Genomic DNA, 16,409 nt, shown 5'->3' with positions numbered 1-16,409 from the left:
CGGTTAAGCGCCCTGCGCGAGGACGGCCTGTTTTTATATTTACTCAGGCGGCGGCTTGGCTGGACCCGAGGGAGGAGCAACGGCGGCATTAGCGGCGGCGTCCTGGGTCATGACAGGAGCTGAAGCAGCGTCCCCTCAGGTGGACGCCAGGCCTTTCCACACGACGCTTGACGGTGGTGTGTGGGGTTTTATTTTATTTTTATTTTATTTTGCCTTCACGTTATGTTTTGCTTTGCTTGCTAGTTCCTGAGTGCCGCTGCTGCTGCTGCGTTTGTAACGGGAACGCGGTTTAGGCCAGGAGGCGTTCCGTTTCTGAGGGGAGCCTTTTATTTATCGGAAGCTGTTTATGAAGAAGTGCTGTCGGGGTCGAATGGTCCTCCGCAGAGCCGGCCCAAGACTTTTTGCCGCCTGAGGCGGACCACAAAAATGGCGCCTCTCCCGCCCCGCCGCCAGGGAAGAAGCGGGGAGCGGAGGTCGACCTCGGGACCCTGCGGACCCTGCCGCCTGAGGCGGTCGCCTCACCTTGTCTCGTGGGTGGGCCGGCCCTGATGCCCAGTCACGTTTAAAGATAGAAGCCATAATAAGGAAGGGGGAAACAGGAAGGCCGTTGATGTTGCCCATCATGAGTGAGCAGCTGGACGGCAGACTCACACACTTCCCCCTCCGCGGTGAGATATATCCTGCTTCTCTCTGGATTGCAGTTGCTGTTTCTACATTTGTGTCTAGACATAGAGGAACACAGGAAGCTGCCTTATACGGAGTCAGACCTGTTGGGGCATCGAACTCAGGGTTGTTCTGCATTACTGGCAGCTGCTTTCCCCTAGGGGTTTCAGGCAGGGGGGCATTCCCAGCCCTGCTTTGGAGTTTCTGCATGCAAAGCAGATGCTCTGCCCCTGAGCTGTGGCCTTTCCGAAATGTATAGTGTGCAAGTCTTTCCCCCTTTCTTTTGGTGATGGCTTTCCTATTTTGTGTGTGTGTGGTTTGAGGCTGAATTCCAGTATTATCAGGATGAGGAATCTGTGTCCCTCCAGAGTCTTTGGATTGGGAGCATCACCCTCAGGCTGCATGGCTAGTGGTCAGGAATGATGGGAGTCCAGCAACATCTGTTGGGACACAAATTCCTCAGTACATCTGGTCCCATTGAAATCAGGGTGGTTTATTTCTGAATAGACATATACATGATTGCGCTGTAATTCTTTTTAGGGGAAAGGAGGTGTATGTGTGCTAAATTAAGGTTGGCAATGCACAGGGGAGGACCACAGGTTGTTATGAGTGACAAGAAAAACAAATACAGTCTAACACACTCTTGCTCTAATTCTTACTCCTGTCCACTTTTCCCTACCCCTTTTCTTCAGAGATTCAAAGTATATTTTATCAATTAAGGCTAACTGCGCTCAACATTGGTGAGTGTAAACCCCTACTGAGTAAGCATGCATAGGATTGGGCTGTCAGATTCTCAAACTGAAGGACAAGACCCAAGAGTGGACACTTGCAGGGGTGAAGTGGGAGGTGATCTGCTACTTTTAGGAGATAAGGAAGCAGTTAGCCTAGTCATGTAGTGTCATCCTGCTAATGGTGCAAGGGTCTTCCTGGAACCTAGAATCCCCTGTGCACGTCAGCCTTCCTGCTATTCTGTCAGCAGCCTTGAAGCAAGGTCATTACTCTGTGTGGGTTGCAAAACTCTTTGCTAAGTTGCAGCATACCTGAAAAAACAGTCAATTTTTAGTTGCCTGAATTCTGCATATGCCCAAACGCATGAAGTTTACATATGAAGACATGTGCAGTTGTTAATTTTGTGTATCTGTGACATAACTGGAGTAAAGAGAGGCAGGGGGAGGACTCTATGGATGTAATTCTCCTAGGCAACAGTGATTATGTACATGGACAGGATAGCTCAACCTTGACAGGTGCAACCTATGTATTTCTTGGTGCAGTTCAAAAATCTGTAGTTGTAAATCACTGTAATAACAAGATAGTCATTACAATATTTTTTATGTCCCTATAGCATATTTATTCTGTGCTCAAAGACATTTCATTCTCCATAACCCTAACAACCTTGTAATGTAGGCCAGTGTTACTGTCTGCATGTTATAGATGGGATGGGGCTTACAGTGAAAGAGTGGCTTACATACGGCTGCCCAGTGAGTTCATGTGAAATTTTCCTTTCAGAAAATTTCCAGTATGGGAAAAGAAACTGAGAAGAATTCAGGTGAATACAGTGAAAATCCGTCACAGCTACATAGTAATAACAAAGAATGGGGGAAATTCAATTGATCATAGAAAGTAAACACCATTATTTCTTTTAAATCAATGCAAATTAATCTTGTACCAGCTTGGCAGTATTTGTCCAGGACATTAGGTACTTTTTGTCTAGGGGAAACCCAGCTGAACTATATTTTCACTTCACATGACCTTTTACGAAAGGGGGAATTCCACTCCCTGAATTATTTCCTGTGTGTCATGCCATTCTGGCAGACAGCCAGATTTGGGTTTTTTTCTTTTACAATGCTGGAGATTTGTTTGAAATGACATACAAAAAGATTGTCTGACTACTAAAAGTTTCTTTTTAATAAAATTCTGGACTCTCCCCAGTTTTCCCTTATCCCTTTGGTTTCACAATCATTTTTCTTCCTTCAGTATCTGACTTCATGGGGTTTTATATGCAATAGCGAAAAGTATATTTAAGATCACTCATGCTAGTTGTGAATTATTGTTATTATTCCATTTCATACTTCCCCTTTATAGGGCCCAAGAGTGGGTTACAGTAATTTAAAAATGCTATATTTTAATTGCTGTTGTTGTTGTTGTTTACTTTTTTTACTATCCTTTAAATTTTAATGCATCTGTAGGACAAGGATGTAGTTTGAGGCAAATCACCCATTTCTCAGCCCACATTGCCAGGAAGCTTAGGAAAGGGAAAAGAGAGTTTTGCTGCCATGTAGTGAACTTTAATCCTTCTGGCACAGTATCAGTCCTTATTGCCCCCCCCCCAACCCATAAGGGAAATTTTGATCAACAATAAGCCTTTTAATAGGATCACTGTAAAATATCAAAATGAGAAATCCAGTAAAATAGAAAAATCAATCTTGTGAGTAGATATTTTAGACAAAAATTCTTTCTGCATGTAAGATTTGGGGGAAATTCCATGACAGAGCTCAATACAGGTAAATGATAATTGTGTATTTTTTAAATCATTAAATAAGGGACATTTTTAAAAGTCAATGATTCTGTATAGATAATTAAAATCACAATGTAATTTTCTGTATAAATATGTGACTATTAATCTGACACTGATACTTGAGGCCAAATCCCATATCTCTTTAAAATAGAGACCGTAGGTTTGCCCAACTCAGATGTACCTAAGACATGACTTAAACACTCTTTCATAGATAATGAAGTAGCAGATTTCAAGTGTCTAGCCAATACACTATTTGTAGATTCAAAGGTTTAGAATAAGTGACCTTTCAAAAATTTGATGAGCTTCTTCAGTATTGCCTAATAACGATTTCTGTAAATAATTTACTTCGTAGTACACTATTGTAACTGTACCTAAGCCTAAGTACAGCTAACCAACCTGGTACCTAGTGCAGCTCTTTCAAGAGTGGTGTAACATGGTCACAGTTAGGTGCCTCAGTCAGTAGAATAGCTGTTGCATTCTGCACCAGCTGCAGCTTCTAGGACAGCCCCACAGGGTAATCTAGTCCGGAGGTGACCAGTGCTTTTCTGTCCAGGGATGATTATAGTTGTGTATCAAACCAGCCAAGTATGGTAGAAAATGCTCCTTGCCACTGAGGCCACCTTAACGTGCAGTGGCAATGATGGGTCCAGGAGCACCCCCACACTATGTATTTGCTCCTTTAGAGAGAATTGCAGCCCCATTTCTGAAGGAATTACCTAATTCCTGGAAAGAGAACCACAACCCACAGGACCTCCATCTTTTGGGGATTTAGTCTTCCATTGCATCCAGGCTCCGGTCCAGAACTTGTACAACCTCACCTCACTCAGATGGAAGAGAGAAATAGAGCTGAGTGTCATCAGTATATCAATGGCACCGTGTTCTAATTCCCATAATGGTCCCTCCTAGCAGTTTCATATAGATGTTAAACACCATTGGGGACAAAATGACATTTTGTGATACCCTATAGTGTAACTGCCAGGGGCCTGACATAGACTCACCCAACGCCACTCTGGAACTGACCCAGTGGGTAGGAGTAGAACAAGTGTATAACAGTTCATTCCTCCAGCTACCAACTCATGGAGTCAGTCCAGTATTAGCCCATGGTCAGTGGTATCAAAAGCTGCTAAGGGAGCAAGCAAGAGTAACAGGGTCACACATGGTACTGTACAGAAAAGGAGGAAACAAAGGAAAAGGAAATGGAACTTTTAACGTCATTGCTGTGAGTTCCAGTTAAATGACTAGCAAAAAACCGTACACTCTACATTTCTTGCTAGGAAGCAACTTTGTCATTTTATTTATTTGAAATATTTATAAACTCAACATATAGCAGTGCACAACAACAAGAAAATATAAGGCAAAACAAACTATTTCCAAGGAGGAATTTGATACTATCTGCACACTCATTCATCCTTTTGAGAAAGCTTGCAGAAATAGAACTTTTAGCATCCAGTGGAAGGTCTACTGTGCTGGAGATTGTCTACTTTCAAAATGCCCTGTGTCTCACAAGGTAGGTGCCACTGAACTGAAGGAGCAACCACCATGGATTGAACCTCTGGCACGGCACCACAAGGAAGACCTCCTTAGATGACCACGGTAAACAGGCAGGTATAGAAGGGGTAAAGCAATCTCTCACATCCTGGTCCCAAGTTATGTAGGGCTTTATACACTAGCAGTAAGACCTTACATTTGGCTCAGTAACATAGTGGCAGTTGGTGAAGTTTAGTGCTGATGTTATGTGTTGACAGACAGCAACCCTGGCTGCAGGGGCAGCCCGAGACCTCACTCATTTCACAAAATCACTAAGAAGGTGCCTACAACATTTGCCCCCGTTTCTTTCTTTCTAGGAAAGTTAGACACTTCTTTTAAAAAAATGAAAGCTCAGAGTCCGGGGCACCTGCCCTGGGTCACTAATGTAAGTCTTCATGGGTGCCAGGATGGCAACCCCTGCCTTAAAATGATGTTTTCATTCTCTTTGATTAGTCATTGATTGCTTCAGATGTCTTGTAAAGACTTACTGCTTTTTGCCCAGACTACCTGACTCGTAAGATTTGGCCCTGTTGTTACTGATTTCATCTTCATTACTGATCTTTATGGTGTATCTTTTTTAAAATGTTGCATTTTTTTGTTTACCATATAGAGGTTTTTTAATATTAAGCAGTTTGGAAATGCTTTTAAATAAATAAATAATCTATATTTACTCTCTGTGCCAGTTTTGGTCTGTGTTTCACTGGATTCGGTGTCATGTTTGTGCATATGGTTTTTTTGTTTTTAAATTTCATTTAAATAAAACAATGAGTGTAATAAAGATGTAACAAATACAATAAACAAGCGAACATGCCAGTCCATATGCTTAGAATAGCCACCTCTCATATATGTTTCATCCAGCCTCCCAAAATCCAGTGTTGCTTTCATGTTACCTGTGTAACAAATGCCTATCCTTATCTGTGGTCTCTGTACCTGTGCAGAGTAGGCTATACACACACACACACGTGTGATTCTAGTCCATACTGTTGCAGAGGACAATTTTAAAGCATGCTTTTAATGTTTCTAAGAAAAGACCTCTGGGTAGGAATTCTAGGAAGTCAGTTATTTTGCCTTTTCACTTTTTGAATTTCTTTTCAGGGTGTAATAGTTCTAGAAAATGTAAAGCAATAATAAGTGATTTAGGCTGTAGCCAAGGACCTGCTTCCTAATACAGTAGCATTAAGGCACATGACAAATAGGAAAGCATCATACAAATTTGCATAAAGACTCCATGGTTGTGCATTAGCCATTCTCACTGGTTGCAGAAGGGGAGGCGGGGATACCATAATGATTAGTCAGGTCCACATAGTCTCACAAGTATTTGCTGCCCACCCAAAAGGTCATTAGATGCAGATTTAGGAATTTTTCCATTACATGTCTTGCAGTGCAGGTCAAATCCTCCCACACAAATGAACCCCAGGCACGATTTTTACATTGTTTTCTGCTTCTCCAACTGGTAGTGGGGAAATTCTTGTGGATAAATATTAAGTAATAATAAAGAAACTGGAAATGAATAATGTGTGTTTTGAGTTTCCTGAGATGACTAAACATTCATGCTTATGTTAAGAAATAACCCCTCAAATTTAAAATAATTCAGAAATATAAAATAATAATGCACTAAGATTTTTTGCCAAAGTGATGGTCCTTCTAGACTAAATGCCCATTTATTCCTTCTCTCTGTTTCCTGCTACTTAACAAATTCCTGATCCACAAGATGATCTCTCTTCATATCCCTTAACTGCTAAGCTTACTTGGGAGCCCTTGATAATGACCAAGTACACTGGGTCAGCTGAACCATGTCTATTTATATGCTTGTTGACACTTTCAAAGAACTTGTAATAGGTTTGGGAGATAGGGCTTGCTTTTGCAGAAGCCATGCCTGTTCTGCTTCAACAATAGTTCTTTTTTTACGTGTTTAGTTATTTTATCTTTAAATACATGTTCCACCCATTTTCCCTAGCCGGACATTAAGCTAACCTGTAATTTCCAGGATCTCCAAATAGATCCCTTTTAAAAAGGGAATGCAAGTGGCGCAGTGGTCTAAACCACTGAGCCTCTTGGGCTTGCTGATTGGAAGGTTCGAATCCATGTGGCAGGGGACCTCTCCTTGCTCTGTCCCAGCTTCTGCCAACCTAGCAGTTCAAAAGCATACCAGTGCAAGTAGATGAATAGGTACCGCTGCAGCGGGAAGGTAAACTGCATTTCTGTGTGCTCTGGCACTCATCATGGCACCAGTAGCAGTTTAGTTGTTTTGGCCACATGACCCAGAAAGCTGTCTGTGGACAAATGCCAGCTCCCTCAGCCTGAAAAGTGAGATGAGCTCTGCACCCCATAGTTGCCTTTGACGGGACTTAACTGTCCAGTGGTCCTTCATCTTACTTTTGTTACCCTTCTTGAAAATTGATATTGCTTTGGCTACTTTCCAGTTCTCTAGTATGGAGGCTGATCTGGGAGAGGAGTTACATATTTTTGTTAAAAGTTCTTTGATAATTTTGGGGGTGATGCCATCTAGACCTGGCAATTCCTCAGTTTTTATTTTGTCTATTAGGCCTAGCGCTTCATCTGTTATGACTATGCTGCCTCAGTTCCTCAAATTCCCCTCCTGCAAAAATTAATTCAGTTGTGAAGACAGATGCAAAGAATTTGTTAAGCTTCTCTGCAATCTCCTTTAGCACAGGTTTGGCTCCCTTATCATCCAAAGGTCCAACAACCTCCCTAGACTGTCGCCTCCTGTTTGTTTGCATCCGTCTGTCTCGAGAGAGACAATGGAGTGCGCTTCTAGAAGTGAAGTAAGACCACTGCATTAACAGCACCAAACTGATGTCCCTGGGGTCCAAAGGAAAACAGAGCAATACATTTTGTACTAGCTTGGTTGCAGGAGTTGCAGGAAGGAGGTTTGCAAGGCGCCATCCAACTGTCTTAAGGACTCCACTCTGGATTTGTGTAGGGTTTACTTCTTAGCCTTTTCTTGTGAAGATATCCCACAAGACAGTGGAGGGGAAGGTCTCCTGCTACTAGCATATTTAATGAACATCTTGTTGGTCTTAATGTGGTTCTGCTCTCTTTTTTAAAAGAAGATGTATAGGACCAGTCTTTTTTTAAAAACAACAACTACAGTATATGCCATGGGGAAAATTAACACCTTTAGACAAAGAGGGATATTTATTTAGGTTTACTCATAGGGAGTTGGGCAAATACATCCTTACCTGGGTTTAACCTCACAACACTCTTGTGAGGAAAGGTAAGCTGTGGGGTCTACTTTGGTCTATGCTGTGAGCCTGAGCTTGGGTCCTTTGTAATCCACACTTGGCATACTGTAGCTTTCATGATGACAAATGAAGGTGATAATGGGTGCTAAAGCTTTCTCTGGACTTTTTGATGAGCAAACTCTGACTTCGCCAAAAAATAATTTTGACTAAGTGGAAATTATTTGGTCTACTGTCTCCTCCCTCATCAAAGTTAGTCAAAGCTGATGAGTATATTTTTAGTGAACTGTTGTGAAGCATATCAATTGCAGCCTTCTCCATTTTAACAGTTTCCTTACATTTTATGAGCAATACAAACTGTCCCTGCAGCTTAAACACATTTGTAGGTGGTTTTTGTTCAACAGTGAATAGGTTTCCTTAATTGAAAAAAATTATTATTTTCCTGTCAATTTTTATTTTTTATCATGCAGGAAATGTATGACAAACATAAGGCAGATTTATACATTTTCCAGACGCCTTCCTTCCATGACATTTAACAATATAATTAGGTGGTGATGTCACTGCGGAACTGGGTTGGGAAAAGGAATTGAATACACAATTGCATCCTGCATATTTCAAGCCACACCTATACAGACCCATCCACATCATTCAGGAAATTGTGCTTCATAAAAGGACAGCATGACACTTCCACGTTCAGCAAATGAGACAAAAAGTCCATGTGGGCAAAAAGGATGCATTGGTAAAATGTTAATTGATTAATCTGGTAATCAGCTTTGCAGATTTAGCATACACATAGATATGGCAGTGAAAATCCACCGTAATGATTCCTCTGCACATTCTGCATGTCTACAATAGTATTGATTTAATAATCTACCCAAGGAAATAAGTGAACCAAATGCCATCCGTTAGTTTCGTTTCACAAATAATGACTTCAGCCTGAGGAGAAAATGAAACTAACATTATGTAATCAAGTTCAGGACACAGAAAAGAAATGCTGGTGTTGAATCAAGGCAATTCTTTTCCCTTTCTCTTTGGTTTAAGTCATTCTAAAACAGCTGCTTACAAAAGGGCTACCATTCAATTGATGTAGGGATAATTAGATTCTTTGTGGTGAAATGCCCCAGAGCTTTTTGACTAAGCCTTCATTAGTAGATCCAAGTAACAAGATGAGTACATATTTCTACATAAAGTGTATAATATTTCTTTGTGATTATACTTAAAAGACACACACAGAGAAAATGCTCTATAGCTTCCCCTTGTTACATCAGTAATAAAATAAACAGGGTTCAGTTGGGAGACTTTCAGGTAGTTTGCTCCTGTATAGTAAGACAAATGTCAGATACCTTAATGCTAAGTCACCAAAGATAGCCACAGCCTTATCCATTATAACTATGGCTGGGAAGTTGCTCTCAGCATAGAAATGTACATGCATACTTGTCCATGTGGAAGAAAAACGTCAACCTTTGTATGTTGCTGACCTCATTGCTCTCAAGGTTTTTGCATCTCACTTTAGAAAATGCAAATGGAAAACTTGATAAGCTGTTGAAAGTCTCTTGAGCCAGGCTTGGATACAAACAGCATTGGCTCATAAAACCCTACCTCAAAGGAGAGAGAAGCTTCTAAATCCCCTGAAATCTTTGCTTCAGATAAAAATCCAAGCCAGAGAAGGATTCTACTCATCCCTACCAGCACTCACCGTCCCCAACTCCCCAAACTGCTGTTCCCTGTCAAGCATGCTGCTACCCAGTGTGCCAGTGTGTGGGGGGAAGAGAGAGGTGGGGGGCATAGGTGCCAAATCTAGGGGGGCAGAGTCACTTGCCACCCTTAATCTTTTTTTCTGGTGACTCAACACCCTTAATATTTTCTCCCCAACCCACACACCTTCCTGCCTCCCAACCTCCCTCCCTCAGTCTGCTGCCTCATAGTTGGATGCCACATGCCTGGGCAGCTGCCATAGAAGAGGTGGGCACCCAGCTGGAGGGAGGCAGCTGACCAAGGGAGGGAGGCTGAATGAGTGCCCTGGCCATGCTGCCAATGCCCACGCTGCCACTGACCCCTATGTTTTTGTTCAAGTTGGCTCCACTGGTGAGGGGCAGGCCTTCCTCTAGCAGCTCATCACAGCAATAACTTCCTAGTATCTCCTGTGCAGCCTCTCTCTGTGTGCTTGCCATTCCCACCACTACTTAACAGGGCAGGGGAGAGACAGAGAATGTGTGTGTGTGTCCATGTGAGAAAGGATTAGCAGGGAGGAATTTTGAGGTTGTCAAGAACTGGAGTGGATGGGTGACAGCATTTTCTGAAATCCCCAGATTGACTTGAGGAAACAATGGGAGTTTCTTTGGAAGATCCGTATCATTTCCAAGTTAATCCAAAGAGAGATTTGGAGAGCTTGCTCCTCTCTACTCAAAGCCACTTTATGCCAATTTAATTATTAGGGATTCCCACCAAGAACCCATTGGTGGGGCTGCTTCAAATTCTTTGTTAGAGATCCCTAGTCATCTGAGAGAACTACCATTGTCAAGGTTCCCTCTCAACAGGTTTAGACAAGACATTTAAAACAAGTTTAAGCTCGTATGCTAAATAAACCCTGGACCGCAATCTCCTGGCTGCCTGCTGTATGTTGACAGATTCTCCATTCGCCTGGTAACACAAAGGTAGTTGTGAGGGTAAAAACTCCCTTCTTTGTTTTTGAGGGTAAAAACTCCCTTCTTTGTTTATAGCAATGCTAAGGAAATGTCCAGTCCTTCTTGGACTGGACTGGTTCCAGAAAACTCTTTGTTGGCACTTTGTTAAGGTCTTTCCATGTAATGCGTTTCCAGCACAACTCACAAGTTATTTCTTGTACCCAACTGTTATTTACTGAGTTGAATAGGATCCAAACTGCAGCAGTCTGATTGGTCCTAGAACAATAGGATCCAAATTGCAGCAGTCTGATTGGTCCTAGAACAATAGGATTCAGAATGCAGCAGTCTGACTGGTCCTAGAACAATGCAGCAGTATGATTGGTTGGCAGGAACCACCCAATCATGCTCCAGATATAAGTGAATCCACAACCTGATTGGCTTACAGTAGAATTCCAGAATTAGCCAATCATGTGCAGCCCATTGTGTAAATAATGTATATAAAGCAGATACTTTGAGGGGACTTTCATTCATTCCTCCTCACCACTATGAGCTGAATAAAGAGCATGAAATCACTTTGCGACTCTCAGTATATTTCACCAACCAATGTTGTAGTAACATTACATTTTCAGAGCAACTGTTTTCTGAGATAGCTCTTTTTATTTGGTGCGTGGCAGAAACATGAATCTCGTAGACATTTTTTCCAAACATAATGACATAATTCTCCATGTGTAGATATGCACAGCCACACAAATCCGTAGGGCTTAGAAAGTCCTAGTAGAAGAGAACTCAGCTAGCGCTAAAAAAAAGTGGAGACTGAAGCAACCCCATAATTTTGTAAAATGCAGTATTTTTATTAACAGGCCATTGGGCTATGATCATTCAAAGGCAAGTACCGCACAAAGTCTAAAATATAGTAGGGTGTGTTTTGAAAACTTAGATGGAAAAGGCTTCTAGTTACAAAACAGAACAGCAAGTTTACACAATTAAGGAAAATGATATATATTTGAAGAGAAATATGTACTAAATCCCAAGGACAGAATGTTCCTTGCTGCCATGGGCTTTGGGGGTGGGGGGACTTTGGGTATTTCTTTTACACAATATTGACAAAGTTCACGAGGGCAGAGGAGAGTCTCGTTGGAAGTTCTTATGTGTCGTAACGCTGATAAACATCTTAGAAAGATGGCCATCCCTGTACAAACTCCTGGTGATAAGAATGGAAGCAAACCTGGAAAGAATTCAATGACTTCTGCCTGTTTGACAGAACTCCCCTTCCTCCCTGCCCCCAACTCTGCTCTGGAGGGTTGGGGCGCAGAATGTGTAGGGAGATTCCTCAGGAATGCAGAGTTGGGAGCAGGGAGGGCAAACAGGCAGAAGTCATTGAGTTAATGGGATTTGGGGGTTATTTTCTGCCTAGCATTCCAGATAAGAAAACTGAGGAAGTTGATACCAAGAGGTACATCCTGGCTACTCGGGGTATTCCCCGATAGTAGTATTAACAGAATTAGGAGTGTCTGCCGTTAAAGGGGAAGGGGAACAGAGCAGCCCCAAGCCATTAACCAAAGCAAGGCAGCTGCCTCAGGCACCAGATGGAAGTGGGGATAGTGGAAGCATTTTCACCTTGTTCCTCCTGAGGCCATGTGGCATGACTGACTTTTTGCCCTGAGGTGTGGTGCAGGATGCTGCCCCGTTGCTGGTGCTGAAGTAAGGTTTTACTACCAGGCAGGTCAGTTTCCGTATCTGTTTAGGGGGCAGGATGTAACATCCTTTGCCTCAGGCAGCAAAACATGTTATGTCAAAAACTCTGGCAAAGGAGAGAAAGGAGCAGGGAGTACTTGCATTTGGAGCCTGTTACTGGTTGACAGGATGTGGGTGGCGCTGTGGTCTAAACCACAGGGCCGAGGACTTGCCGATCAGAAGGTCAGCGGTTTGAATCCCCGTGACGGGGTGAGCTCCCGTTGCTCGGTCCCTGCTCCTGCCCACCTAGCAGTTCGAAAGCATGTCAAAGTGCAAGTAGATAAATAGGTACCGCTCTGGCGGGAAGGTAAACGGCGTTTCCGTGTGCTGCTCTGGTTTGCCAGAAGCAGATTACTCATGCTGGCCACATGACCCGGAAGCTGTACGCCGGCTCCCTTGGCCAGTAAAGTGAGATGAGCGCCACAACCCCAGAGTCGTTCGCGACTGGACCTAATGGTCAGGGGTCCCTTTACCTGTACTGGTAGTTGATAGGGATGGGGCTTACTGACCCAGCTCTTGTCTAATTTGTCCCTCAGAGCTTCTAGTCCTTATGCCAGGGAGGATAGTCTCCCACCACCCTCCAGATTTTGCTTTTCTTTTCTTGAAAAGGGATGCAATCTTTCAATCTGTTCCAATCTTTCACTCATTAGTTAATCAAGGGTGTGTGTGTTTCTCAATTGGTCAAAAGTAACCCACCATCATGAGACCAAAGACTCTCTTGTCTTTTTTCTGTGCGGCTAAACTGATCCTTGAAAGGTCGTTCTCAACTTTAAAACAGGGTGTGGATGTGCATTTTGTGGCGCCAGGAAGGGTCTGCACTATACTGCTTTGTTTTAGCACCACCGTGTGGTGTGAAAGAATAAAAGGAAAAGGAAATTGCTGGCTAAGATGACTTTACCATTTAGAACATGAAACTTGAAACCAAGACTCACTGTGTCATAAGAAGAAAAACAGGTTCTCCTTCTTTGGCGATCACTCGTAGCCAAGTAAGATTGTCTTCCATGAACACAGTCTTAACAGTGAGTCCATAAGTAATTGTGGACACTAATTCTGGATCCACACGTCCTTCCACAGTGGGGACCTAGGTTTTCGGGCAGGAGTTGATCATGGTGAGGGTTTGCCAAACGTGACTTTCTCTTAGCTCATTGCTCCTTTTCACCCTGAGTTTGAATGTCTTCAAAGTCCATGACACCTTTGGTAAAGGCTGTTCTCCTATTGGAGCACTCACAGGCCAGGGATTCCATGTTATCAGTGCTTATACCACATTTTTTAAGATTTGCCTTGAGAGTGTCTTTAAACCTCTTTTCTCGTCCATCGGTATTTCATTTTCCATTCTTAAGTTGGGAATAGAGTAGTTGTTTTGGAAGATGATAATCAGACATCCAAACAACATGACCAGTCTAATGAAGTTGATTTTGCTACGTATAGGTTACTGAACTTTTCAATGAGATCCATCCCCACAATGGTAAGGTGATTTGAAGATAGATCAAAAGAGATTGTCAGGTGCAGATAATAGCTTACTATCACAAGTGTTTCACCCTTTTGTTAAGCAAACAGGAACAGGTTGACCAAAGATAGGCAAGGTAAGAATTAGGTAGGAAAAAATGGATTATAGAAATTGTAGGAATCACTCATTTCACAGCCCCCTCCCATATACACTGGCATGACTTGGCAAAAAGATATTTAAAAAACTAGATTCAATGGCTAATTAGCTATCCTAGCGCCTTGGGATTCTGCACACTTTCACTTTACTTTAGGGACAGGTATACTTTCTTCCCCCTTTCTCCTTCTAGTGAGGGTTTATGGCAAAATTGCTGTGCCTATGCTTCCGTAGACCTTTAGAATAGTTAGGGAATCTTTTACTCTTTAATCAAGGTGTGTATGTATAGTAATTTGTTACGTGCTTAGACTGTAACTTTGCTTTCTAAAGCAGCATTTTTATATATTCTGTCCCATTTTCTATAATAAACCAAGCTTTATTTATTTTGTGTGAGAGCTTCTTGTGGGCATAAGGTTAAGGGTTAACACACATCCATAACAAGTGGCTGTCATAACGCCAGCAAAAGATCCTAAACCTCTCAGCAGTGTGTATATGAACATACATGGGGGTTGGCTGTGCACAGGTGAGTCCAGGTACATAGACAATTGTTCCTGGACGCTACTCGGAGAATCTCCTCTCCCCTAATGCAGGTCTTCCTCAAGTATCTGAGGAAGCTAAATAAATTCCACCACCCAACAAATCATGCTACCTTCAGGATCAGAAATGGCATGCCTCTGAATACGAGTTACTGAAGAGTATCATTCCTTCATGTGCAGCTTCTGGGCTAGTTGACCACTGTGGCAAACAATATTGAACTAAATAAGCACTTTATCTGATCCAGCAGCTTAGCCATTTAGGATTCTGCTTTCAGTTTCTGTTTTGAAGGTGAAGGAGAGTTGGGCAAATGTATTCCCTCAACGTCTTTCTCATAATCAGGGCCATAGCTGTCAACCTTCCCTTTTTTTTGCGGGAAATTCCCTTATTCCAGCGCCGTTTCCCGCTGCTTCCCGCTGCTATCCCGGATTGTTAGATATCCCGTAGACTGTCCCCGGGACAGGTGAGGCTGCTGATCCCTCGAGGCTACTGATCCCTTATTTTCAAATCTGAAAGTTGACTGCTATGATCAGGGCACATTGACAAGAGAAAGGAAATGAGCGTTCAGTGCAGATTGATCCTCAGTTAGTATACTCAGGGTGCAATATTTAATATAATGGGACTTCAGAATAGATACAGCTGGGATTGCACTGTTAAACTGGTAGTGAGTCTCCACATTAAAAAAAAATGTTTAAAAGGTGGTAGTATTTAGTATTTAGAGCTGGACCATAAAGAAGGCTGATCGCCGAAGAATTGATGCTTTTGAATTATGGTGCTGGAGGAGACTCTTGAGAGTCCCATGGACTGCAGGAAGATCAAACCTCTCCATTCTGAAGGAAATCAGCCCTGAGTGCTCACTGGAAGGACAGATCGTGAAGCTGAGGCTCCAATACTTTGGCCACCTCATGAGAAGAGAAGACTCCCTGGAAAAGACCCTGATGTTGGGAGAGATGGAGGGCACAAGGAGAAGGGGATGACAGAGGACGAGATGGTTGGACAGTGTTCTTGAAGCTACGAACATGAGTTTGACCAAACTGCAGGAGGCAGTGGAAGACAGGAGTGCCTGGCGTGCTCTGGTCCATGGGGTCACAAAGAGTCGGACACAACTAAACAACTAAACAACAAGTATTTATGCTGTCATCAGTACCCAGGATCAAAATATTAACAATGTGACTTCCTTCTTGCGTGGACCACTTTTCTAAGTACTACACATAGGAAAAGCAGATAATGTACCTTGTGAACCGCTCTGAGATCTTCAGATGAAGAAATAACAATAAAACACTTTAAAGGCCTACTTTCTGCATTTGACCTCTCCTCATTCTTACTTACCTCTGTTCCCTATGCAATGGCTTTCCATGCAAACAGCCTGCCGCTGCTCTGATTCATTCAGCAATTTCACAAGCCTGTGTGACCTTCGAGCACCCAATCCTCCCTTGGGAACCAGCTGATTAAAGAGAAGAGTGACTGATTGTGTTCCTACCCAGCTGTCTCCCAGGAACGAGAAAGACAATGTAGGAGAGGACTGAGCACAATATTGCCATTGTTAAAACTTGCCCAACTGTAGCAGTGGCTTCTCAGGATATAAATGGTTGCAAGTTTCCTTAATATTCTCTATAATGATCTCTGAGAGATTAAAGGCCAGAACATGACTGGCTGCACCAGCAAGCAAGAATTCAGAAGGGTGCCTGAACAGCCACTGTGCAGGTGGAAATATCATAAGCAGCGATGCTATGAGGCTATCAAGATCATCACACAGGTGCCGCAGAATGGGGTACTAGGCATCATGACTAATAGCCAGTGCTGTCAGTAGATAACACACTAGACATTAGATAACACACATTAGATAACACACTAGTTCAATGTTGGATAGATGGTGGCAGAACAGGAGATACCTGACGTTTTCTCATTCCAGCTGAGTTCAATTCCAGGATCAGCTCAGTTTAGGAGAAAAGCACCTCAAGGATAGTATTTTTTTACAACCCTTGGTAATTTCAAAACTGGATTGCTGC

General features: G+C 42.7%; 1 long non-coding RNA gene across 1 annotated transcript; it reads left to right on the top strand.

The window, feature by feature from the left end:
* The first annotated feature begins 184 nt into the window (after nucleotides 1-184).
* On the top strand, nucleotides 185-5,380 carry LOC310675836. The gene is made up of 2 exons (XR_014510212.1): nucleotides 185-2,938; nucleotides 4,686-5,380. It is a non-coding gene; the product is annotated as an uncharacterized lncRNA (long non-coding RNA).
* Nucleotides 5,381-16,409: the final 11,029 nt, after the last annotated feature.

The sequence above is a fragment of the Podarcis tiliguerta genome, assembly GCF_965153285.1.
Source record: "Podarcis tiliguerta genome assembly, chromosome: 4".
Lineage (NCBI taxonomy): Eukaryota > Metazoa > Chordata > Lepidosauria > Squamata > Lacertidae > Podarcis > Podarcis tiliguerta.
The sequence above is the reverse complement of the archived record's forward strand: the minus strand, read 5'-3'. Positions and strand labels throughout refer to the sequence as shown.